Below are 27,124 nucleotides of genomic sequence, written 5' to 3'. Positions count from 1 at the left end.
TATTTTACTATTCCACTATTCTACAATTCCACTATTCTACAATTCCACTATTCTACAATTCCACTATTCTACTGGTCCACAATTCTACTGTTCCACTCTTCCACAATTCCACAATTCCACAATTCTACAATTCCACAATTCAACAATTCTACTGTTTAAAAGTTACATATTCTACTACATTATTATTTTCCTATTTCACCGTTTCATTATATTACTGCCATACCATTTCACTGTGTATGATATTGTACTACTGTTCTACTATTTCACAAACTTCTGTATATACCTATGTCTAACCTAGTATGAGCAGAACTATCTCGACCTAATTCAATCTAACCCAAACCCAATTTCATCTATTCTGCACCTAATCTCATCTAACCTTAATTTAATGTAACCTACCCCAACCTAATTTAATCTAACCTAACGAATGGACGTAATGCAGCTTAACTTCAATTAAGTGCATAGACGATTCTCAACTGGCAATATATCGAAAAATAATTTTCAATCTGAACTTCCACAATTTTCCTCATTTTCCCGAATTCTTCTTTCGCGTGACTTCGTGGATAGCGAACATAATCGACGTTTAACGAAGGAAGTTTCACCCATTGAAAACCACACACGCTGCTTTTTAACTACACGTCGTTCAATCGAAAGGCGATCTTGGAACGGAGTTTCTTCAATTTTTCTAATTTTCCCGACTTCTTCTTTCGCGTATCTTCGCAGCGATCATAACCGACGTTTAACGACACAGCCTCACACGCGGCAGAGATCGCAGTTTTTCGGCTAGACGCCCCATTCGTTCGTTACGCGGTTCGATCGCTCGTTTTCTCGCGATAACAATGGGACACGATAACAGGCGCGAGCAGCGACGCTTTCACGCGGCAAGTAACGAGCCCTCGCGATCCGCGATGGCGTTGACATATCGCGGATATTTGCATGCGCTCGCAATTTATCTCTCCCCGCAAAGTGAATCTTAGAGAATCGCTCGGACGACCAGAGATACGAGGGGAATGAGTCCTCATCACTCATTCATTCCCGCGGGAACCACCTACGTGGACAGGATCCTTGTGCAACCGAACACCCTTCTTTCGCTCGAATTCCTTAACGATTATCGATTAAGCGGAACGATGACCGAGAGACGGAAACCGAAACTTTCCGGGTTCCTGCGGTGACGCGGGTGATAGAGATCTTTATCATCCCGTGGGATTAATTGTCGACACTGATCTCGACTGCGGTGATTTACGCGCTCTGAAGTTTCTTTAGCTTCTCTATGATAACTTCTGTAATTTTGGGTGACTTTTTGTACTTGTTGAGTCAATACGATTAGGGATTTTTATATTGACAAATATCATTAATTTTATTTATTATAATTTGATTACTATTTGATTAGTTTTAGATAAAGATTATTACTTGATTAGTTTAATTTAATTTGATTTTTGTTGATTAAGTAAAATTTTCATTTCATGGAGTTTGCGAAGATATTCTTCATTTTATGGAAATATTTCCTGAATTTTTTGTTGTATTTGTTATTCATATTTCCAAGTGGTTAATACCAGTATTTTCAATTAGTAAGTGAATTTTTAGTAATGCAAGTGATAGACTTCTATGAAAATTTAAACATCACATATGTACTAGTTAGGAAGTGTTAAAGGAAGTGGTCTAAATATGAGATGCTACTTTTACTTCAAAATATATTGTCAAGTCCCTTAAACATTTTTAACATGTCATACTTAAGTGTACATCTAAAACACTTGCTTTATAATATAAAATTGATATGAACTAAACAGAAACTACTTTTCAAATGACGTATTTATAAATAAAATACAAATTGTTAATTCTTGAAATTGTTACTTCAATGTTTTTTCCACTAGCTCCACAAGTATTACACATCTGTAGAAAATGATAAATCAGTCATTTTGTGTTAAGAACATTAACAAAGGGTTTATATAGTCATTTTTATTATTCTTCAAGCTTTAACTTGGTATATAGTAAGCATCGTTTCAAGATGCTTTTATGTCATCAAATTTATATACATCTTTACATCTAACAAAATACTTCATCATCTAGTAGAGTTGACAATTAGTCACTTTATACAATAAACATTAGCAAAGTGTCTGCACAGTCATTTTTATTAAACCTCAAACTGACTACCATTTTGCAAGAGTTATGTCATCAAATGAAATCAAAGTACATAACAATACAGTATAACTGATTTGTAAAATTGGTTAAGTCGAACAATTGTGGTATTTTCGCCTAAGAGACACACTAGACACCGTAATTTTCACGGGAGCAATTATTACGTCAGGTGGGATCCGTCTGAGGAACGCATTCGAGCAGACGCAATTTATCATTGTTGAGCAGACTGTACCCCATTCGCGTTCGCCAATTAAGACGATTCCGTAGTCAATTTTCCTGTGTTAAATATCGGTTTGATTGATGGCCACTCGACGAAAGCGACAAGAATGCGTTATTAAATATTATTTTGCAAAAAAAATGCTCGGTGAAAAGCCGGCGGTGCTGTCGTTAACGCCATTAATCATCGCTCATCAAGATGGATCGATCAATTTACTGTAAGTGGCATAAATCGTCGAAGAAAACGTTGTAGCATTTTATCGATTAATCACCTCGACGTGTTAACTGGCTGATCCTCCGACGCCTCGGTTTCAGAGGACTTCTTTCCAACTTACGTAATTGTTGAAAGTCGTCCTCGATTATTAATCGCCCACTGATAAATGATGCCTCGAATAAAGAAAATTTATTATAACGGAACACCGTTTTCATTCAACTGTTTCGCGACCATCTGCCTCGTGCGGACACCGGTATTTGGGTCATGTTCCGTGTATTTTCGGTTAAATACTGCGAAATTCGTGGCAATTGCACGTGATATATATTCTATATTTTCAGAAATTAAATCCACCCCTTGGCCTATATTGTCACTCAGTTGGAGTGTGATGAACGAGACTCGTATTTTCGCCAAACGTAAATTTTCAGTTCAATTGTAATTATAACCTATAATCAGGATCAAAGATAAAACTTAATATTTTAACTTTCTTTAGTCTTGACATTGTAAAGATAATTAATTGTGCATGTCGCACGTATAGGTTAAACTTATAGGTTAAGAGGCTAATACATATATTCTAATATACCCAAAAATCAACTTAAAATATCTTGATTCCGTTAAAGTTATCGAACGATATTTCCTCTGCATCGTTAGATGAAGTTCCAGCAAATTCCCCTCCGGAATAAACGAAATAGCGGCTTCGACCACGGTACTCTCGATAATCGCGCTAATATTCCTTGTTTGCCGTTCTGCAACTTTTTGGCCAGCGTGTCGAGGGTTCGAGCCAGCTGATGGGGTGCGCCATTGCCAGGGGTGGATTAAAATTTTACGTCAGGCTGCTCTTCGAAAAACTTTAACCCTCGTACAGGCTTCTGGCCCTTCGTGAAACCGCTCTTGAAGAGGAAAGCGACAGCGAATCTTGGAAAATTTACGAGCTGAGGAATATGAAGGTGATAGTGATTCGCGCCCAAAAACGGCGTTGAGAATACAAATAATATCATTACCTTTATACTTCCCCTTTACTTTTACATACTTTAATTAAATTTTATGTCTTTTTGGTACAAGACTTCTTTCAAATTTTTTGATATGACTTAAAGAAGACTCTTTGTTAAAATATTTTTGTTTGACTAATAATGAAATACTTCCGGTCCATGGAGGATTATAATAACTTCAAAATAATTCATCAAACTTCTCAGTTAAAAAATTTACAAATTAGTCAAACAAATTTATTATTAATAAAACAAAGTTTATTATTAGTCAAGTAAAAATATTTATCATAAATTATTATTATAATTATAGTATTTCAAGTTTACCGCCAGATTAAGAAAAGAAAATATTTTTCAACGAGAAAGTGAAATATAATAAAGTTAAGTGTTCGATGAATTATTTTGATGTTATTATAAGCCTTAATGCACCAGAAGTATATTTACCGTCAGGTCAAGAAAAGAAAATATTTTTTCCTGAGAAAGTGAGATACAGTAAAGTTAAGTGTTTGATGTATCATTTTAAAATTATTATAAACCTTAATGGACCAGAAGTATATTTACCATCAGGTCAAGAAAAGAAAATATTTTTTAACAAGAAAGTGAGATACAGTAAAGTGTTTGATGAAATATTTTGAAGTTATTATAAACCTTAATGGACCAGATGTCTACCAGGTCAAAAAAGCAAATATTTTTTACCGAGAAAGTAAGGTACAGTTAAGTGTTTCAAAGCCTACGTTGCACGCATGTACACTCGCAGTATGAACGTGCTATCTCGAGAGTGTTGGAATAATAATTGAACGGAAACGTGTGGTTTCGTTGCGGTTCCTACGCGCCACAATAAATCTCTGATATCGAGAAACGTAATCATCGTACAACCTGACTCTCTCCTCGTCTGGTTTCCACCGGAACACGACAGCAAACTTCATGGATCCGGCTTGAAAAAAGCAAGATTTACCGATCCACCCACGCCTCCTTCAATTATATGCGAAACCACGCGAACGAAAAGAATCTTGTCTTCGCTTCTGCGCGTCTGCAGGCCTTTTAATTAACCGATTCAATTTTTTGGGTTTAATAACTTCTTGCGAGCGTTTGCATATTTTGTCCCCGTTACTCAACGGGTGAACGTAATCGTTTCGTTCGATTTTGTTTTTGTTCGGAATTTCGAAAGAATTAACCGATTTTATGAATTCTTTTCAAGCGAAGAGTAAAGGAGACTTAAGACGTGAATCATTTGAATATTTAATCGAGCACGTTATTGTTGGCACGACTCCGTCTAATGAATAACTATTTTAATGTACGAGTGGGCGAACGGATGCGGTTTCATTTAAATACTGCGGAAGCGGTGGGATGTGGGAAAGTAAACAAATGTCGATTTAATTAGAACGAGCTTTAGCTGAAAATTCTGAAGTTTCGCGAGTTGATATCCACCGTAAATTCCACGTAAGCTCGCAAATTCGTACCTGCTATAATTTGCCACTTTCATTATCCAGGATTAAAGTTCTGCAATTATTATCGTGGATGCTAACGAGGAGGATAGTTAAACGAATCCTAATTAATACCGTTGAAATATAAAAGTTTACTGTCTCTAACACTATTACGGAATTTTTCATTTCTACTTGATCAGAATATAAAAAAGTACAGAATAGTCTCTCGTTATACTGCATTCACATTCTTCCTCAATTAACATTTTCAATATAGTTTAAACGGGATTGTTTATAATTATGAATGGAGTTTGAAAAGTCGATAAGAAACATTTATTGGTATGAATGTTTTTTGAAGATATAATTATACTTTCAAGAGATAATTATAGTTTCAAACGTTACTATAATTATTATAATTATTAAAATAATTGTGAATTATTTATTAGAGTGATTACAAGAAAATGTACTAAATCATAAGTCATTATCATTATTAGTTTAGAAAATTCAATAAAAATAATACACTTTATATATTCCTTATTTAAAATAACAGAATGAAGAAGTTTCTGTCCAATCATATATAAACTTTTTTCAACATGAATAAAATTTGTATAAATTAATTTATGCTTCACTCCTTATTTATTCACAGTTTCATTTTATTTTCATTCTAAAAGTAGCTGCTCGTCCCTGAACCTATTATTACTTCATTATGAATTAACGAAGCTATTATTCAATTTTATTAATTAACCTATTCATTCATTATCTGAAAAGTGTCTCTAATTAAGCCAGAATGTACAAGTTCTAAAAGAGAAAATGAAAGTAATTGAAAGTTGTAGCGAGCGACTGAATCGATTTATGTGATTTTAAAGAAGAGTTCGACAGGAAGAAGCGATTAAGGGTAACAACATCGTTCTCTCAAGTTTGAGACGAAGGAGTTCATCCAGCTGGCCCTTTACTTAGGTCGCCTGCTGAGCGCTGTTAAAATCTTGCCAAACTTATAATGAAGAGATTTTTCGCCGAGTCTACGACGCAACCCCAGCCGTGGTTAATTAACATTTTGTTTGCAACGGAAAGATTGGATCGTGATAGTCTTCGACGTGCTGGAAAATTATTAATATCGCCGCCGATTAATTAAACCCTTGGTAACTAATTGCCGTGGCTCCATGTTGAAAAGAATTCTGATTGCGTTATACAGCTGGGGCTCCACCGTTCAAACAAAATGAAATTTCTCGGAAATATTCATGCATTACGCGATAAATAGTTCACCCTTTATTAGACCTTTACAGGGTTGTAAAGCTAACAATAAAATAGCAAGATACCCTTCTCAGGAATTTTCAACCATTTTGTCGACCATTTTATGGCTGAGCAAAGAGTTAGGTTATGTTGAATATGACGAATGCAAGATGAAATTTCTGGCGAAAATTTAATACTAAATGTTATGGGTGTTTAATATAATAATCGTAGAGCACTATAAATACCTCCAAATTTAATTACAAATATTAATACTTAAAATATTGTATTTCGAAATAAATTTCACACTTGGCAGTAAAATTCAAATCGCAAATTTCTCCATGAAAAATTGTCGATTATTAATCATACCTATTTCGAATACATGTAACAATATATATTGGAGAATTGAAAAACACAATTTCCTGATATTTCGGAGCCGTCGATCAGATATCCGACATGCCATAAAAAAGGTATGTTATTTAAATCTCGAGATGTATGGATCTGGCGAGTAATTTCCTCCGGTGGAGATTTATTTCGTATTAAGTCAAACGAGCGTTGTTGAGCGAAAGCAAGGGAAAAAAGGGTGGGTGACGGAAGTCGCGAAAGGTAAACGGAAGCGAGAGAATATAAGGGAGTCGGAGAAACGGACGTCGATAGACGACTTTGACCGATAGAGACGGAAAGGCCGTGTACGGGGAGAATTGAAGTTCGCGGAGACGTGGAACTCGGAACCGGAAATGAGCGTGCCAACGGAGAACGCGATAGGAACGCAAACAACGATCTCTGAACGATCGGAATTTCTAAAGAAATTTTTTATTGTTGTTACTCCGTATTATCGCGACGGATTCGTACGATCAAAGAAACCCGACTTAGCGAACTTATTCAATGCGGGGGTTGTTAAAATTTTCAAAGAAATTGTAAGTATAAAAAAGTTTGCATTGTTCCCTTGAAAATTCTCGCAGTATATGGCGTTCGATGAATGAGCTCACCTTCGAATAGCTTTTCACGCATGTCACGTAATTGCAGACTCGTTATAAAATTTCAGATATAAAAATTTCAAAATTAGCATATTTTCAAATCTGAGTTGCACAGATTTTTTCAATATAAAAAATGTAAAATGGTTTTTCAATGTAAAAAATCGTTCGTTTCAATGATTCAGCATAAAAGCAAATTTTGTATCCATTTAACCCCTTAAGAGTTAAAGGAAGTTGAACTATAAATTAGAAGTTGCTTGCTATTTGACGTTGCGTAAAATATAGTGACGGGTTAAACCTAATTGTTTACTTGAGTTAAATATATTCGTTCAGGTTGTTAAATTTAGGTTAAAAACCCCGAATAATTTGAACAATACAGAAGAAAATAAGAGGGCATAGAAGAAAGTTGAGGTAAGAGGGCTGCGAGTGATGATGACTAATGTACATGCGAGCAATTTACATCCCGCTTTGCAAGAAGATATTCTCTTGGCGTCCTCCTTACGACCCTCCTTTCTCTGTCTCTGGCCCTCCCCGCTCAGGGTTTCACCCCTCTTCGGTTCTTGTCGTGTTTCCCGTCTGTGGAGGCTGCCCTTGAGCCGCCTGCACATCGTTACCCTCGTGTCTGCAACGCGAACAACCATCAAGCCGACGTTTTGGCAAATTGCCTCTGTTTTTATCGCGCGGGAATATTTCCGCGGCCTGCGTCGAGGAGACGTCGAGAGGCGTCGCGATGCTCCGTGCCGGTCAAACGAAACTTTTTTTTCCGCTTGATATTCGATGGGAAACCCTCAGGACGTTCGTTTCGTTTTTCCGACCGGTTTCATGGTCCCTGGGAGGAGCTCGCGATTGGTCAGCGCGAAAAATTTCATCGGGAAGCCGTTTCTTTCGGGAATTCGAAGGGGGTCGCTGTTAATTATACCGAGGCGAATTTAGACGCGGTTCCGCGTGAAATTAACATTTTGCGGGTGTCCGGTACTCCCTCGGGATACGAACCCTGACGACGTTTCATTTGATTCGCGGATACAGGCACCGCGTGTGCGATGTAATTATTTGCAAAATAACGCCACTGGCCTGCGAATTCGGACCAGCCGATGTTTATGCAAATTTACGATCGAGGGTGCAACCGATGATTTGAACTAGTCGAATATTTGTAAAGATACAAGATACAAATTCGGTATAGCATTGTGCTGACGCTTAGGGTGAATATTATATATACTCTCACAAAAAAAATTTATTTTAAACACTTAACTTTATGTACATTGTTGGTAAATATTTATTATGAGTGGTTTGAAAAATAGTCTCGTTAGCTGTCAATTTAATTACCTTCCCTTTTTTATGTTTGCCTTCCTTCTTTGTTCTTATATGTACATGTATGCTCTTCTTCTTATATGTACATATAATTGTGAAAAATTTCTTACTTTTGCAAAATACTGGTCTGTTCTATAAAATTCAGGCAAAAATTTCTATCAATATTGTAGTTGACAATATGTTCAAGATTATAAGATTCAACATAATCGTCCATTTTTTAAAATGATTATCAGAGTTGACGACATGTTTGAGGTTACGAAAATCAACATAGTCGTCCACTTTTTAAAATGATTATCAGAGTTGACGACACGTTTGAGGTTATGAAAATCAACATAATCGTCCATTTTTTAAAATGATTATCAGAGTTGACGACATGTTTGAGGTTATGAAAATCAACATAGTCATCCATTTTTTAAAATGATTATCAGAGTTGACGACATGTTTGAGATTATGAAAGTCAACATAATCGTCCATTTTTTAAAATGATTATCAGAGTTGACGACATGTTTGAGGTTATGAAAATCAACATAGTCGTCCATTTTTTAAAATGATTATCAGAGTTGACGACATGTTTGAGGTTATAAAATTCATCAGTTAACATCAGAGTTAACTATCAGAACCATACTTTTATTAAAGTCAGTAACATTGTCCAGAAATTACAAGGAACCAACAAAATCAGTCTCTGGAAGAAACAATAAGAAATGAACTCACTAGTTGAAGAAAACCAGAATACAATTTAGCGAAACGACATTTTCCCTGATACCGAAGCAGCTTCCAACCCCTCTCTCTAATCGATACAACCGGTCGGCCAATGATTGATAACAAAAAATCGGCCGAGAAGAAATACAATCTTCTCGACGATGCCAGACGTTCCTCGAGGGTTCTCCGTTTCTCGTCCCCGATTGTTTTTCATCGTATTAATGATCGATATAGCAACGAGACACGATTCGACGTCGTCGAGGCGATATCCTACCTTTAGAATGTTCGCGACGTCGCGGCGCCATGGAATCCGGGAGGGTAATGTCCCTTCTTCGTTTCGTCCTTTCGACAGTCTCTCTCTCTCACCCTGTTTCCCTTTTAGCCCTTTTCTTCCCCGCCTCTAGCCATCCTTCATCCCCGACGCCTTTGAATTTAGTTCTGTCGCCTCGAGGACTGGCTGTGTATTGATATATCGGTGTCCTGATTCGTGTTACGTTTATCGATTCGATGCGTTCTGACCAATTTTTGTGAAAATTAGAGGAGTATTGTATCTTCTTTAATTTTTTTACTATTGTAGGATTCATAGGGTAACAAGGATATTTTATAAAATTTCGAATTTCATTATTTGCATTGATTCTCAAATTTTTTAATTTATTATTAGTTGGACCTTCATGGTATTTTATCATTAAGATTAATAAATTTTTGAAGTCACTCAAAATGAAAACTTATATGTCATCTTTAAGGTCAAAATTTTGTAGACGACAGTAAATAAATTTATTAACTTACTAATTTTTATTTTTTGTTAGTTTTTATTCGTACACGAAAACAAATTGCAACCCCTTAACTGTACTCAATTTGTATTCAAATTTCAATTTATTCGTGAAAGCTGTATTTATGAAAACAATAACATATGTGTAACAGTGTGCAACATTTTAAAGTCTACAGAACATTTTTATCTGCTTCACTTCATACCAATATTCGTAACAAAATATCAATAATGTCAGCTTGATCGATGGATGTGAAACTTCACCAATTTGTTTGTGCTGATCAAACACGAAGATGCGATATAAAAGAGCGATTATTATTTATGTAAATTCGTATCATGCGCACCGTTAACATCGATTCATCGAAGATACACCCTTACGATCCATCGTTGGGACAACAAAGAACAGACTCACCCCTCGCAACCCTTTCCACCGTAATCCTTTCAAAACAGATCCCGGGCGCGAGCGGCTGATGGAAATTATGCGACGTGCACGTACCGTCCTCGAAATTTGAATTTCAACGTGGGAACGTTGTTCTGTTAGGTTCATTGGTCGTTGTAGGTATCTCGTAAACTAGTTATCTCGATTTGTCTCGATAGAATCGCGAATCCACAATACTGTCCCCCGTAATAAATATTAAAATTATTCCTGCTCTAGTGTAGCAGAACTTCGAATATTTTTAGGTGTTATATATCTACTTGGAAAATTATGGAATAATTTTTGAGGTTAGGAATTTTGATGACAGATTTTTGGGGTTAGGAACTTCGAGGTTATACAGATTTGTAATTTATAATTTTGATAATTAGGAAATTTAGACGTTTGGTAGACAATGTAGATTTTTTATTATTAGGAAATTTGAAAATATAGAAATTTAAATATTTAGTCAAAAATTTAGAATTTTAGTGACTATGAAATTTGATAATTTGAAAATGTAAAATTCTGGTAGTGAAGAAATTTAAAAATATAGAAACTCAGTAATTATAAAGTATAAAAATTTCAAACCCCTAAATAAAGAAATTGACTACCCCTTGTTAAATACAGTGTTCCATCAATCATATCCACACATGACACGTTCGCATACCTTTCCACAGAGAAAATTACAAAAGTTACAATAGGAGAATACACGAACAAAATTTTAATTCAAAGTTGTCAGAATATTGTATATCACATTCTCATTAAATTTTTCGATTATTCGCGTCTGTCCCTCGACTCCGTATTCACGGTCTGAGAACGACGGGGGGTACGCTGCCGCGAAGAAAGGGTGAACAGAAAGGGAGAAGGTAACAAATTACCCTGACGCTTGATAAAACCGCGATAGAAATTGAAGAAAGGAAATGACAGCAAGAAACAGAGAGAGAAAGTTGAGCTAATTTAATCCAAGAATGTGTCAAGCGACAGGACAAAATAGAATTTTCACCTTCGTTCTTGCGATTATTCCGGTTTAATCGCGTTATTGTCGGCCACAATGTACATTTGCAATACAATAAGTAACTCGCTGTGAAGATTCAAAGGGCCAGACGCCGAATTGTTAAAATATGCATGGAATAATTATCCTAAACAGTAAGGAGACCGTCTCACGGTATAATTACTCCTATCTCCACGGACAGGTAAATAATAATTAGCAAGATCCTTCAAACTTCCTAACTTAGTGAAAAGCTCTTGTCCTGAAATTTCTTGCCTTTCAAATATTTTCATCTGACATTTTATGTAATATTAATGATTACTCATTTACTTATAAGCATGTCTGAAAAATTTTATGGTATGCATACATTTTTTTAATGAAAATTTTAATTCTTTTACACGAATCAATTATTTAAAATATTCTGTATAAAAAAGTATTAGGGTACATTTTCAAAAAAATGAACGATTTGTGAGATATTTTAATTTAATGTGTAAAATGTCTAATTTCTTTGATTTAGAATATGTTACGGATTTTTAATTTTTTTTTTATAATATACCTTTATATTTTGTTACATAAAATGTTCCAGCTTGAAAGATATACTATTCTGTTAAAAATTTAAACATGAACTTTATACAATACTTCAAGGTCATCTCAAGGTCAAATATTATGTGTACTCCTTGACAACATGTTTTCTGACACTTGCAGTAATAATCAGATCTACACTTGAAACATACAGTTTCGTACATAATTTTTTGTAACTATTCCTCAACATTTTTCACTTCAAATATTTAAGAAAGTACACAACTTATTTCCTGCTTTGGGTCAGCCTCACGCCCACAAACTTCAATGATTCAAATACCTCCTTGGCCCTTCACCAAGCAAAGTGGCACACGATTTACATTTTCTCATCAATCTAGCCGGCCATTTCCCCTTCCGGTCAGAGGATTCGCGTTATTCGAACAAAACGAGCCTTGATTTGTCACAACTACCTTGTCAGACGAATCTATCGTAGCGACAAACTCGCAGCGAAGATCGCCGGCAATATTAATCTCGGATGCTTCGAACCAGGCAACAAAAATCTGCGAGGCTGTAGAAAAAAATACATTCGCCATTACCTTTGCTTCATTTTCCTCCGGGCTCATCATTTTTCATCGCGAAAGCAAGGCCTGGGTGCGTGTAACGTCGCGGTAAGGTCATCAATAAGGCTTCCCCGTGTCTCACATAAATATCCGGGGATTAACATATATCGACCTGGCCTTCAACGAAGCGCAGTTAAGATTCAAGATAGGAGGATCTGCTTTCTCATGGAAATCTTTCTTCGATGCGTTTATTCTCGATCGATTAAATTTTTCTTTTTAACGAGGAGATCTACGTATTTACCTTCTTTGGAATTTTGTTGATTATTATGGATGCTGAAAAGGCTCTCTAGGCTCTCGTTTAGGTTCTCGTAAGATTAACGAAGTGCTGTTTGAAAGTTGGTAATCTTTTGAATTTGCAAGCTTAAAAATTTCAAATTTATTACATTGTCAAATTCCACCCTTAATAAATTGTCAACTTGAAAGTTTCTAAATATTTCTGAATTTAAAATTTAAGTCTATAATTTTTACATTTGAGAGTTTGAGTAAATCTGCACATTTCACTTTACATTACGAAGCGATGTCTAGACAAAGTTTCCTCAAGATCTTTGATCCACCGCGTTGGATTTCTTTCGTACACCCTCGCGCGATGCCATAAACGTTAAGGTTTTTAATCGTCCACGAGGATACTCGCGTGGCCGTGCTTGATAATTTTAAAATGTACTCTTCTCGACGTTTTCAACCCCAGCAGGTATCTCTGGTGACGAGGGTTGCTGCGAGGGTGAGGCGGCCGGGCACAGTAAAAATGTCGTAAAACCGCTTCCAAGGATTACTCGGGAAAAGCGTGGAAATTCACGCGTATTTAAGTAGAGGACGATCGTTATCGTTGCATAAACTTTACTTTCATTTGTCGCCGGCGGAGTTTTAACATTGTACGTGTCGGCCGATAAAAATCTACCCTGGACCAGGCTTTCTTCGAGTTCCGCCACTTTTCGGACGCGAAAATTGTTTTCCCCCCAAAGTGAAACGTAATCTCAGTGCTGAATGCCGCGTGAAAATTTACTGGATGCTGGACTCTTTTTGCAAATTATACTTACAAATAGAAAACTTTTTAATGTACACTTGAGTTGCATATAAATAGTGCTATACACAATATCAATGATATATACATTTTTTTTATTCTTATCATATATGTATTTTAGAAGTACTAGTCTATTTTACAACACCAAGTATATTACAATTTTTTAAATTTATAACATCTAAGTCAATTAGGTATATCAGAGGTTTATCTTACATTAAATAAAACAGTCATGATTTTATTTTATTTTATTTTTAGAACAAACTTTATTTGTGACATACAAATAAATTTATAAAATTATATATATCAACATAAATATCCATGAATCCAGAAATAAAGCAGTAACAAAATAAAAATTTCTCTCAAAAAAATTGTCAGACTTCCTCCTAACTTTCAGCAGTCTAAAAAATTCTCTTTAGCATAAAAAATAAGGAGTGTTATTTAAGAATTACAGGGCGTGTAATCCATTTAGGTGTACAATGCGATTACCACGCATCGGGATATCAAGCAATTTTCCATTCCGTTTGGTCAACGTAGTCACCCCATGGGAGGGTGGTTTCCAGACGTGGCCGATGAAACAGAACAGCAATTAATGACCGATGACGACAATTGTCGCGACGCGGGTTGCACGAGCATGAATTTCAGCCGATTATCGAGGAGCGTGCACGCCTCGGCCAAAGAGGATTGGTTTGAAATTCATTAAAGGGTTTCGCGCCCTTTACGCGCATCCGCGAGCATAACGGATTCAACCCTTCGTACACGCGACCCCTTTCGCGGAAAGCCACGGTTTCCGCTTTTCCACCCTTTCCTGTTGCGGTCTCGCGTGTGTTTTTCTTTGTTCGAAGGGTACATGTCACGATCGACTGAATTTCCTCCGGTTCTCATTTACCGGATGAATATTTTACTGGTTGATGGGTTAGGACGAGCATTCTGTGTTTGGTCAAGGTTTTGGGTAACTGAAGAGTATTTACATTAAACGAGGAACGGATTTCAAAACTTTTATACTTTTTGTTGGTAGTAATGTGCAATCGTGTGTGAACGATGGAGATAAAAATGGAGACAGGGAGATAAAAGTTGTGGGGTGATATAAAAGGGGTTGCAGAGTTTAAGGCGTTATATTCCTATGTAAGATATCTTCACTGGAGTCAAACTTGTGTGATAAATTTCTTACCAAATACGCTATTTGATGTGTATGTACTTCTTTAGGTAGAGGTCCATCCGGAAGGTCGGCGACGTACGGAAAACTTTACCCTTCTGTTCCTAAGCAACTTTCAACCATCTCGTCAGGACATAATTCAGCAATAAAAATTTGAAAATCAACGTTTGATAATAAATATTAAAATAACAATCACAATTGCATATCAGTCAAATTCATCCATACTTAAAATATGATAAATATGTGATCAATTTTAGAATACCTATAAAATAATTTAAAGTAAAATTTAGATACTGTAACATACTTAAATACTCCAATATTTAGCTACATCAAATTTAAATACTCTAATATTTAGATATATCAAATTTAAATACATCAATGTTTAGATACATCACATTTTATGGACACGTTTTGATTATCCTTGTGTGTGATGAGGAATAATCCGGGCTTAAACCGCTCTGTCATCTTACACACCTCGGAGTTATCATTGTAGAGCAGAACGCAATCTTGCACCTTGCAGCACGGCGTGATTACGTGTCAATTAATCACGCTATATCGGTATTCGGTTTGAATCGTCATCGAGATTGATCAAAGGATTGTCGGTGGTTCGAGATCGATCGAGCTTCATGCGCTGCACGTTTCAATGATTCCCTCGAATCCGTCCTCACGAATCGTTGATTGCCCCACGAAAATTCAACGGTTCATAGAAACCAATTAATTCGGTGATCAAACGGGATTACTGATCGCTCGATCGGCTTTTGAATCGTAGATATCGTGTATCGAATTTCGAGATCTGGCGTTTCAGCTTTGGACATTCTATATTTATAATGAATTGTTGAAAATATTTTCCTTTATCAATTTACTCTTTGATGCACAAGATGATGCACTTACTGCATCTTATTTGATGCACGTAGTATATTGAACCTCCATCTTGATTTTAAGCAGAACGTTTCGAGACATGAACAGAAATTATTCTTCAGTTATTAAGTTTAGGATCAACAGACATTAATATTGTTTTACTCAAAATTCAATATGCTAACTCATTGTTAAAATGTAACATTTCATGTAGCTAAACTAAGTGTGTTGTATAAAGTATTTTTTTTTATAAAGCAAACTTTATGAATTCTCATTGAGACCAAGATATGTGGATCATCCTGTATATTATATGAAATGTTCAATTTATCTTGTTCACCTCAACATTTTTAATTTTATGGGTACAAGAAATATGTCGAGCTGAAGTTACTTAAACTCATTATTTGTATGAAGAATTTGTCTTTAAGACACAAACTTTATGAACTCTCAATGAGACCCACATATGTGGATCACCCTGTATAAAATATGAAGTGTTTGATTTCTCTTGTTCATCTTAACATTTTTAATTTTGTGTGTACAAAAAAATATTTCAAAATTAAATGGCTTAAGTGCATCATTTTTAATTTTCAAAATCGTTGTCCATTTTTTAACAGCAACAACATTCAGCTAACAATACATCTATTTTCAGTTCCAAATATAATGATACTTTTCTCTCGATCTTTAAATAATGAAATCATTTAAATATTCTTTAAAAATGAATTGATACTGTTTACTTCATAATTTTATGCTTCAAAAGAACATGCACTCAAATAAACTAAAACAATACTATAAAATAGATTTTCATTCATAACTGCATATTTTACCACCCTTCTTCACAACAGTATTCAAAGACATGTTAGGTCCATGTTGGCAAGGCAAGAGGCTGAAAATTCCCACGGGACAGTAAATCGTACCCCACTAACCCATTCTAATCGTCGGTACAGAACCTAAGTAATGACTAATGACTGAGCCACATTAGGGGATGAAACAGTCCGCGTTGTGGTTTACGATGGCACAGCTGATCGGTACATAACTTTGCACTTTGACCCGCGTCGTTTCTGCGTGTTGCACCGAATCCGAACAGTATGCTCGTCGTTTGGAACAATGAACGTCGTTGTACAACTAAACGGCGATTTATGTTTGTCTGGGTTCGTGACAAAAGTATCACGACAACTCTGAATGTTTCAGAAGTATTTCCATTGACTTGAATTAATTTCCTTGGTAGTTTGATCAGTGTTGCGGTTTAGCGAATGATAACTTTTATGATAGTATGAATATTTTTATTTTATTGTAGTATGAATACTTTTATTTTATTATGGTATGAATACTTTTATTTTATTATAGTATGAATACTTTTATTTTATTATAGTATGAATACTTTTATTTCATTATAGTATGATTATTTTTATTTTATTATAGTATGATTACTTTTATTTTATTATAGTATGAATGCTTTTATTTTATTATAGTATAAACATATCTACAAATGATTATACATATGTGTACATATGTCACTATATTTTTGACCAAGTTAAATTTTTAATGCAGAAGTGACAGACGCGACGCAACGAATGCGATAAAATTTAATATTCAACATTATCACGAATAAATTGGATGTCGCAAATGGGCATTAGGAATTACAAGTGCGTAAATAGTTAATATCGCGGATATCAGAGAACGATATTATCGCGCTAATGGAGTTAACACGCGAAAATCCGTGGCCCGTTCGGTGCATATTACTGCCATTTTAAATGAACCAGATAACGCGAATCGCCGTTATTAACTGTAGATCGCATTGTTTGATATCTGTATTATGATGTAGCTGAATAATTCGCGTATACGTTTTATTCCAGTGAATCCCAGTATTGTACAAATAATTTCGACCCTATCAACCGAATCAATTTTTAATTAATCTTAACCAAATATTTTTAATTTTATATTTTCAATTTTTAACTTTTTCAATTACAAATTTGTAACAATTGTTGATGAGTTTCATACATTTGTACAAGTTTCAACAACTGTAACAGTTTCATGAATTTATACAAGATTCAACAACTGTAACAGTTTCATAAAGTAGATGCATTTTAAGAAGTGACATATTGACAGAAAATATTGCCGAATCTCTGGCGAAGTCAGATAGAATTTTATGTTAAACAAGTTCATTCGTTCGGAACTGGAAATGCCCGACAATCTAAATTGTAGAATAGACAGTTTCGAAAATTGATAAAACAGCGCGTAGAAAGGATATTTACGATCGAACAACGGGGAGACGTTGAACGGTACGTTGCGAGTTTGAAAGGGCCGACTGTTCGGTATCGCGACGATAACGGCGATAACTTTTTTACGCATTCGTCGGGATTTTTTTTTAATAGACTCCTACCCTGGTTTCCGGGGGAGTTGAAAGTCAAAATGGAAATTCCGCGACGAAATTCAACGTTGCTCGCGCGTTCCTCCATTCGCTCTTCGTTCTGGATGTGCGAGCACGACGGGAAAAAAAATTGAACGGTCGAAGTATTCCTAGTATTTCAATTCGTGCCGATACCGTTCGGGGAAACAAGCCAGACAACGATAAATCGTTGTGACTGGCGGCGGTGCAACGAACGTAAATTGCTCGACGAGCAAACGATACGAGGAAAATCTAAAAGAACCTGTCTATGAACCCTCTTCTCACCTTTGTAGTTTGCTTGTTTTTTTGGATGTGACACTTTATCATAGCTGGAAGTTTTAAACTCCCAAAGTTTAATCATTCGAAATACATGGTTGAAGAATGTTCAGTTAGCGATAGTCGAAAAATAGCAATTTTAATGTTGCTGATAAAATTTGTCATATGTGTGAGGTGTACAAGATGGGCAAGGTTTATATGACTCATATGATTGACGTGATACATAAGGGTCACAAGCCTTATATGATTCATATGATACACAAGAGTCATAAGATTCACATGATACACAAGAGTCATAAGATTCACATGATGCATAAGAGTCACAAGACTCACATGATACACAAGATACATACGATTCACATGATGCACAAGAGTCACAAGATTCACATGAGTCACAAGATACTCAAGATCCACAAGATCAAAAAATTCTCAATATTCACAAGATTTATAGACCTGTAAAAATTCATCAATTTCACAAAATGTACAAGATTCACAAGGTTCGCAAAATTCAAACCTCCCAAACTTGCTAAATAACAAATCCAACAAACTAAAAATCCCAAATGTCCAAAAACTCCAACACTAGAAATTTCAAATTCTCCCTAACAATCCATCCCTAAGCTTACCCAATAAATTCGCTTGGTTTACTCAAAAAATAACAAGGATCACAAAAAGCCTAACTCTGACCAAACACACCCAGATATCCACCAGCTTTCAAACACTTCCAAAATTAATTCACGACAGCCCACACAGCAGAAAGGGGTTGAAAGAGAAAACCGCGGTTTACTCTGCACAAAAATGACTTCGCGTAAAGCTTTTACGAGATGGCGTCCGCGAAAAGTCGAAGACGGAAAACGAATTGAAATCTTGATTTGATATTCCTTGTGCAGGGTTTTCGAGAGCTTTTACGCGGCCAACCTGAGCCCCGTTGAATACGAACAAGAAACGAAGCGCATAGAGATAACGCTTCAAGAGCTTTCCAGTGTATCGTATTTACTGTTGGCGAGAAAGTATGAAAACGACAGTTGGTGACTTGTAAACGCGGCGAAGGAACGGCGATCAACGGAACGCAATAAAACAACTTCCCGCTCGACGAACAACCGCTATCTTGTTCGTTTACATTGTTGTTCGAGGACATGCTCCAACTCCGTGACTGGCCAAACTTTCAACGGGATACATATATGATTCTCGCGAGTTCGTTTCGCGACTGTATTTGCCGAGCGCAGTCAACCTTTTGATTGACTGTTTGGGTTGCTTCGAGGATTTCTGCGGAGTTATAAATGGGGCTGTTCAAACGTGCATTTTGACGTTTATTGTCTTTTGTTTGACTAGGAATTTTTGTTTAGATTACGTCGGTTTGATTTACTCTTTGTTATACTCTTTGATATACTCTTTGATATATATGTACTCTTGTACATACTCTTTGATGTATACATATATTCTTTGATACATATGTACATACTCTTGTACATACTCTTTGATGTTACTCGGTAACCTCGTTAATTCTTATCATTTTTGTGCATTACTATATGTATTAGTTTATTATTATATTAGAGTTTGTTATCTAAAATGTTATCAAAATAACATTCATAAAAGTGTAATTTTGTTATGTTCATCCTCTCAGTTGACACATCTCAGCAATGATCTAAGTCATACTGGAAATAAATATATTTACCAAAGAAATGTGCGAAAAGAATATACTGCAAGAACTATCAAAATATGAAGCAAAGTCGAATGAGAACATCATACGAAATATCATTACACGCTTTAAAAGCGAGAAGATCGTTAAGACAGCAAGGGTTTAATTAAAGTTAATCAAATGGCAAGGTAAAATACGTAGGTTGAACTTCGAGATAAAATGTGAAAGGTAAGATTATTATTAAATCTGAATGGTATTTGAATAAAAGTCAAAGTGGGTTCATAATTAGTAAAAGTAGCAAAGGGATCTTCCTGTTTCAATTTCATCAGAAGAGAGGATGAAGATCATAGCAACAAAGACTGATTAAAAGTATCCGATAAATCTTGAAGGACACATCGTGTTAATTAAATTGAGATATAAAGGAGAATTATCTTCGTGCTGCTCCATTAATATTTATTGTAAATTACACGACACGAAATGTAGATTAAACGGAACGGGTCTTTTAGTGTATTCTTTGAGATTCCCTTCAGGCGTCGCACGCATGGCCGGAAACGAATAACCACGTGGAAAGCCTAAATGATTGTCATTACTGCCCTACCAATTATTCGAGAAGCATCATCCAGCCCCTGTTTAGGGTTCGAACAAAGAGTAAAAGCATCAACGTTACTGACCCAACGAACACGCCCCTGTTTGCGGAATACAGGTTCGGGGAAATGTTTCCGCAGCAGGTGTATACAAAAACGATTGTTCTGTTTTTTGGAGATATTTGGAAAAATGATAGAGTACAAAACCATTGTCAAATTAATTCTATGAAATTTATGAATATGGGTGGTTGACAAATTTGGGATCTGGAAATTTGGTCATGTGGGAGATAGAAATTTTGATTTTTGGTAATTTGGAAATTAAGAAATTTTGTCATTTGCTAATTTGGAAATTAAGGAATTTAGTCATTCGGTAATTTGGAAATTAAAGAATTTAGCCATTTATTAATTTGGAAATTAAGGAACTTTGTCATTTGGTAATTTGGGAATTAAAAAATTTTGTCACTTGGTAATTCAAAAGTTGAGAAATTTAGTCATTTGGTAATTTGAAAATTAAGAAATTTAGTTATTTGCTAATTTGGAAATTAAAGAATTTAGCCATTTGCTAATTTGGAAATTAAGAAACTTTGTCATTTGGTAATTTGGGAATTAAAAAATTTTATCACTTGGTAATTCAGAAGTTGAGAAATGTTGTCATTTGGTAATTTGGAAATTAAGAAATTTAGTCATTTGCTAATTTGGAAATTAAAGAATTTAGCCATTTGGTAATTTGGAAATTAAGAAACTTTGTCATTTGGTAATTTGGGAATTAAAAAATTTTGTCATTTGGTAATTCAGAAGTTGAGAAATTAAGTCATTTGGTAATTTGGAAATTAAGAAATTTAGTCATTTGCTAATTTGGAAATGAAAGAATTTAGCCATTTGGTAATTTGGACATTAAGAAATTTTGTCATTTGGTAATTCGAAAACCAAGAAGCTTTGTCATTTGGTAATTTGGAAATTAATAAATTTAGTCATTTGGTAATTTAAAAATTAAGAAATTAATTTGCTAACTCAAAAATTAAAAGACCTAGTCCAAAAAGAAATTACAAATATACAAAATAAAGGGATTTTGTCCCCTCTTCATCCCGTCATAAAATACTTGTCACGTAAGTCTCCAAGAAATTATATGAAATTTCCCAAACGAGGACACCCTTGCTGGGTCAGTAGCGACACCCTTTTTATCCTGCGGTACAACCCTCAGAAAAACGGTGATGCTCCTCGAAATGATTCGTCGGTCTGTTGAAACGAAACGGGCGCATCCCCGTTTCCTCTGTCGTTGCTGATCCCGTGTGTGTCTGGCCATTAATTAAAGGGGCCCCGTAGTGCACCCTTCCCGATAAAAACCTTTTGGGCGTATAAAGCGTAGGGCGACGATGGTTGTTCCGCGAATACGGGGGTGCGGCTTCGAGATAGCCGGAATAACGTGGGGTCGAACGGTCCACTGGCGATCTCGGGGTTTTAGTTTAAATTTCGAGGTATAACCCGTATCATTAAAGGCGATTTATTGGTTGAACCATCTCTCGGGTAGTCCTGAAAGATGTACTTTGTCGATCGATGATCAAGTTTTATGGATTTTTTTTTTATAAAAAAGAAAGGTTATTCTTGAAAAACATTAGGTACCCTACATTATTGTTTAACTATTACTTTTATTTTTTATAATCTTTAGTATAGTGTGTCTGTTCTTATAATCTTCATAGTGTGTTTGATCACGAACTGTTTCCACTGTGGAGGTCAGTGTATGTTTATTTGATCTGAACAAAAAAGAAATTACTAATAATTACAATATTGTCATTTACCTTTGGTTATTTTTTTTTTTTAAATTAACATAAATTATTTTATGTAAAGCGAAGGTTTTTATAAAATTTTCTTATATTTTAGAAAATGCAAAATGTCCCTCAACTCAACCACCCCTTAATTATGTTACTTTTGAAAATCATTTTAAACAAAACACATTGCTGAAGATTCTTAAAAATTATTCAAATAGCTATAATATTTGTGATCTCATAGTTCAGCAAATTTAACTTGTATATGATAATTTAAAAAATATTTGACTTGATTATGTAAGAAACCAAGTACAGTATGGTGTATCGGTTAAGTAACAATTAACATATCGATCAAGTTTCTAATCAAACGCAAATCTATCGATCATGTGTGCGAACAAGGTATGAGTTAGTATCGATCACCGACAACCCTGTTAATAGGGTAATTCCGACGCTTAAACAAGCCTCTTACTCTTGGTATAAATCATAGCGTATTAGGGATTACGTACCGGTATATGTATACATCAATCTAGTCCTCGAGCAAATTTGTTACTTACATCTTGTTACATCAGGTTGGTGATTATTACAGATTTGGAAGTTTGTAAATTTGAAAATTCGAACATTTACAAATCTGAAATTTTATAAACTCACCAATTTCCCAATTTACAAAATATCTCCAACCCTATTAAATATATCTAAAAATTTAAAAAATCATAACTTTATACCTACGTATAACTTTGACCTTGAAATTCGAAGATTTGGCCAAGCTTTCACCATGAAAAATACAAAAATCCTCAAAAACTTGTGTTACGTATTTCAATAATTTTAAAAGAAAAGTCACCAGGGTCCGATTGACCCATGCATTTCTGACACGATAAATCCCTCAGTCAGAATCCGGTATTAAACGGTGGTTATAGCAATATGGTTGATCGATACCGGGGAACAAATAAACCGGCTATCGGCGAGGAAAAAAGGGAAATTATTCAAAGGGCTGGCGGGGTTAGCCATCTTCGTCGCACCCTCTTTTCTCCCTTCGTCTGTAACGCAGGGCTACTTGTGTACGTGGGGTTTGCGGCAAGCACTGGCATAAGCACAGTGCATATGGGTATCGGAAACGTGCGTAGATCACGCGGGATTATTCGGACAACCCCTGCTTGGCCTAAGCTCCGTTGGATGCATGCTAATTGCCATGAAGACGTACACAACGTTGCATTATGATGCGCATACGTCATTGTTCTCGCTGCCTTTCTACGTTGCATTGTTATGCGTGGAAACGAGTCTGTGACTTAACACGTTACCCGACTGCTGCTCACGTTCCTTGCTTTTCTGCGACCCATCGTGAATCACCGAACCTTCCTTCTTTTTCCTTTCTCTTAACTTCTACATGGGTTTAGGACGTTCGGAATGAATTACGTTCACCTGGGTTTCATCGATGAGGAATTTGATAGTCAACTTACTGTACATTCATGTAGAATACGTTACTACACTTATTCTGTGAATAAGGGTCCATTTAAGTCGACAGAAAAATTAATTATACTCTATCTAGTATGTTCAACGTGACAAAATAAACTCTTCTGATTTGTAACAAACTTCTGATTTGATCCAGTATGTCACTAACACTGTGGTACTATAAAGTCTACAATAATAAATTTATGTCTAACCAAGATGAAAACAATTTTTACATATTTGTCAATGTCAGTTAAAATTCAAGTATGTATACAATATAAATAATTAATAATACTGTGTTTGTTAATTTTGATGAATTTTGCACTTCGCAACATTTCAACTCGTAATTTTCAAGAAACGTATGAAACACGACTGATTGGGAGCAGTGAATATCACCGAGTGTTCTGTCTTTTATAACTTCGCTCTCGGACGTGCTCGAAAAAGAGGAGGAACAAGGGAGGCGAAAAATTCGCTCCTTGGAACAAGGGTGGCGCGGTCTCAAAAGCAGCAGCATAGTCGATGAGAAAAAAGTGCGATACACTGCTCGAGAATGAACGTGTCACGGGTTAAAAATCGCGGCTCATATGTTACATTTTAATAACCATAAAGCTGGTTTCCTGGGAGGTGCAGGAATTTGTTTCACCCCATTTTTTGGAGGCATTGTCGACTTCCAAATATTAGTACTTGGAAACTTGACTTTAAAAAATTTGTAATTTTGGAAATTTGAAAATTTGTAAATTTGTAAATTTAAGTATTCGAATACCCAAGCATTTCAAAGCATAAAACTTTGAAAATTTGGTAAGTTCATGAAAACCTAAAAATTTGATAACGTAAAAATTAAGTAATCGAAAATTTTAGAATTTGTTTAATTAGAAGTATGAGACCGAAAATTTCGAAACAGCCCATAATAGTTTATATTTAAATTCATCTGTGAATTATCACTCAGCCCATCAAATACTAATGAAATAGTTTTCGTTATACCCGATGAGATTAGTTTGCGTAGCAATAACATTCTTGAACCGCAAAACAAGTTAAAGTAAATAGCTCACTCGGATGATATTCATCCACATCCCATCGACTGCTATTCCGTCTAATTGTTTCTCTTGAGAAGTAAAGTCAGTCCCGACAAAACAGGAATAACAGACAAATTCCAGTCTCTCCCAAGTTGTCCTGAGAAGCATCAACATTCAGGGAAGACGGTTTGGCCTCGAGACTCCTGTATCGATGATACGCGAACCGAAGAGACGGGCAAAGCGTCTTTCATCCTGTGCCGGGATCGCGCGACAGCAGAGCTTTCCAATAAACGGAGAGATCTAGGCTTTGTGACTGCCAGAAGACAGATAAGGTATGCCAAGGGAAGGAAGGGTCCTTAGCAAGGACTTTCGACGAAAGGAGGCTGCGCATATTAAATTGTTTGCCTCGCAATGTCGCCCTTCGTGGATCCTTCTATCGCGATATTGGCAACCTGTTAATATACTTTGCGGAATGGAAAACAGACGTATCGATCGACATTTTAGTTTCGTTGGGAAATACTGGGTGTTTCAATTCTTTACCTCCAAACTTTATTAACTTGGCTTATCCCTTCAGTATTGTAATTTGAACAGTTAACATTTCAACTTTCTTATTTGTCTTACAGCAATAATTAAGTCTGAGACAAGTGTCGGTAGCATTGTAGGTTATGTGGCGAACACGTCAACCGCCATGTTGACGCGTCGAATTACCACGCGTCGAATTATCATGCGTCGAATCACCACGCGTGGAATTACCACGCGCCGAATTACCACATATCGAATTTCCACGCGTCGAATTACCACGTATCGAATTTCCACGCGTCGAATTATCATGCGTCGAATCACCACGCGTGGAATTACCACGCGCCGAATTACCACATATCGAATTTCCACGCGGCGAATTACCACGCGTCGAATTACCACGCGTCAAATTATCATGCGTCGAATTACCACGCGTGGAATTACCACGCGCCGAATTACCACGTATCGAATTTCCACGCGTCGAATTACCACGTATCGAATTTCCACGCGTCGAATTGTCATGCGTCGAATCACCACGCGTGGAATTACCACGCGCCGAATTACCACATATCGAATTTCCACGCGTCGAATTACCACGTATCGAATTTCCACGCGTCGAATTATCATGCGTCGAATTACCACGCGTGGAATTACCACGCGCCGAATTTCCACGCGTCGAATTACCACGTATCGAATTTCCACGCGTCGAATTACCACGCGTCGAATCACCACGCGTGGAATTACCACGCGGCGAATTACCACGCGTCGAATTACCACGTATCGAATTACCACGCGCCGAATCACTACGCGTCGAATTACCACGCGTCGAATTACCACGCGTCGACTGGCGCTGCAAATTCAGTTAGATGAATTGTTCAAAGAAGAAGTAAATGAAAGAGACTTTTGAGGACTTTCAATGATACTATGATACATCATTTTGTACATTAAAAGCCTGACAATCTACACTGTACAATTTTTCTTTTCTTTCTATTTATGAATTATAATCTTAACTCGTTAAGTTATACAAAGATCCCCAATATACGCAAGCGACATTTCTTCATGCGACCTTCACTTTTTTTTATAAAAAACGACGAAAATAAATGTATGAGCAAGGTTGCAAATAAAATCAGTCCTGTGCATCGAATCTTGATCAATCGCTAATATTTTCCCAGATAAGGCTCCTTACTCACAGCGAATAGCGGTAATTGCATAAACGACGCACTAAGACGATCACGTTCTGGCGGAATAGTGGTAATTAAGGCCCGCTAATCTCGTTTACTCCCTCCTAATAAATTCATAACTTCGATTGACCCGCAATATCCTTCGCGGTTAATCCGGTTTATGGCTTTTTAAAACCGATCGAGGGTCCCGTTAACGTCCGTCCACCCTTCGAAAATCACCCTTATTTTAGAAAATTCGGCTGATCTTGCACGAGATGTTCCTGTGATTTATTACGGCTCGATCCATGAAAGGCACAGGAGATCACGTTCCGTTGACGGAATATTCGAAAGCCGTGACGTTGTGAAAATTTTAGATAACCAAAACCAGTACTCGTGGTTACGAGCCGTGTTTTATATTTATCACGCGAATTTTTCGCTGTCCGAGGCTTTTAATATAAGCCCACGGGGTCAGAGATATTGAGGTTTGGTGACGTTTACAAATCGACGGCTGCGACGTGCTTCCCGATTTCCATCACGGAATTTTCCGTTTTTGCTATTATTGTGAAACTTCGCATGACACTTCGAAAATTAAATTGTAGACGAGTAACATATGTTGCCTGTTATAACACATATTTAATTCAATGATGATTTGCAAAAATTTTCGATGGTTTTCAGTTACATTTGTTTCTTTTAATATTTTTATTTTCGTATAAAAATCTTATTTATTTTTTATCACATTTATTCCACGCGTCGATGTACTTTTTACAATTCCATAATTTTCCAATGATCATTGTTGAAGAAACAAAATGTTGCATAAGTCATGTTACACCGATATAAATTTTCT

The 27,124-nt window shown here is 36.0% G+C and overlaps 1 protein-coding gene across 7 annotated transcripts in view; it reads left to right on the top strand.

The window, feature by feature from the left end:
• LOC100876384 (uncharacterized) overlaps positions 1-27,124 on the top strand; it is a 365,375-nt gene that overhangs the window by 286,702 nt on the left and 51,549 nt on the right. The gene's annotated exons all lie outside the window — the stretch shown is intronic.

Source organism: Megachile rotundata, chromosome 1 (genome assembly GCF_050947335.1).
Source record: "Megachile rotundata isolate GNS110a chromosome 1, iyMegRotu1, whole genome shotgun sequence".
In the NCBI taxonomy this organism is placed as follows: domain Eukaryota; kingdom Metazoa; phylum Arthropoda; class Insecta; order Hymenoptera; family Megachilidae; genus Megachile; species Megachile rotundata.
The sequence above is the reverse complement of the archived record's forward strand: the minus strand, read 5'-3'. Positions and strand labels throughout refer to the sequence as shown.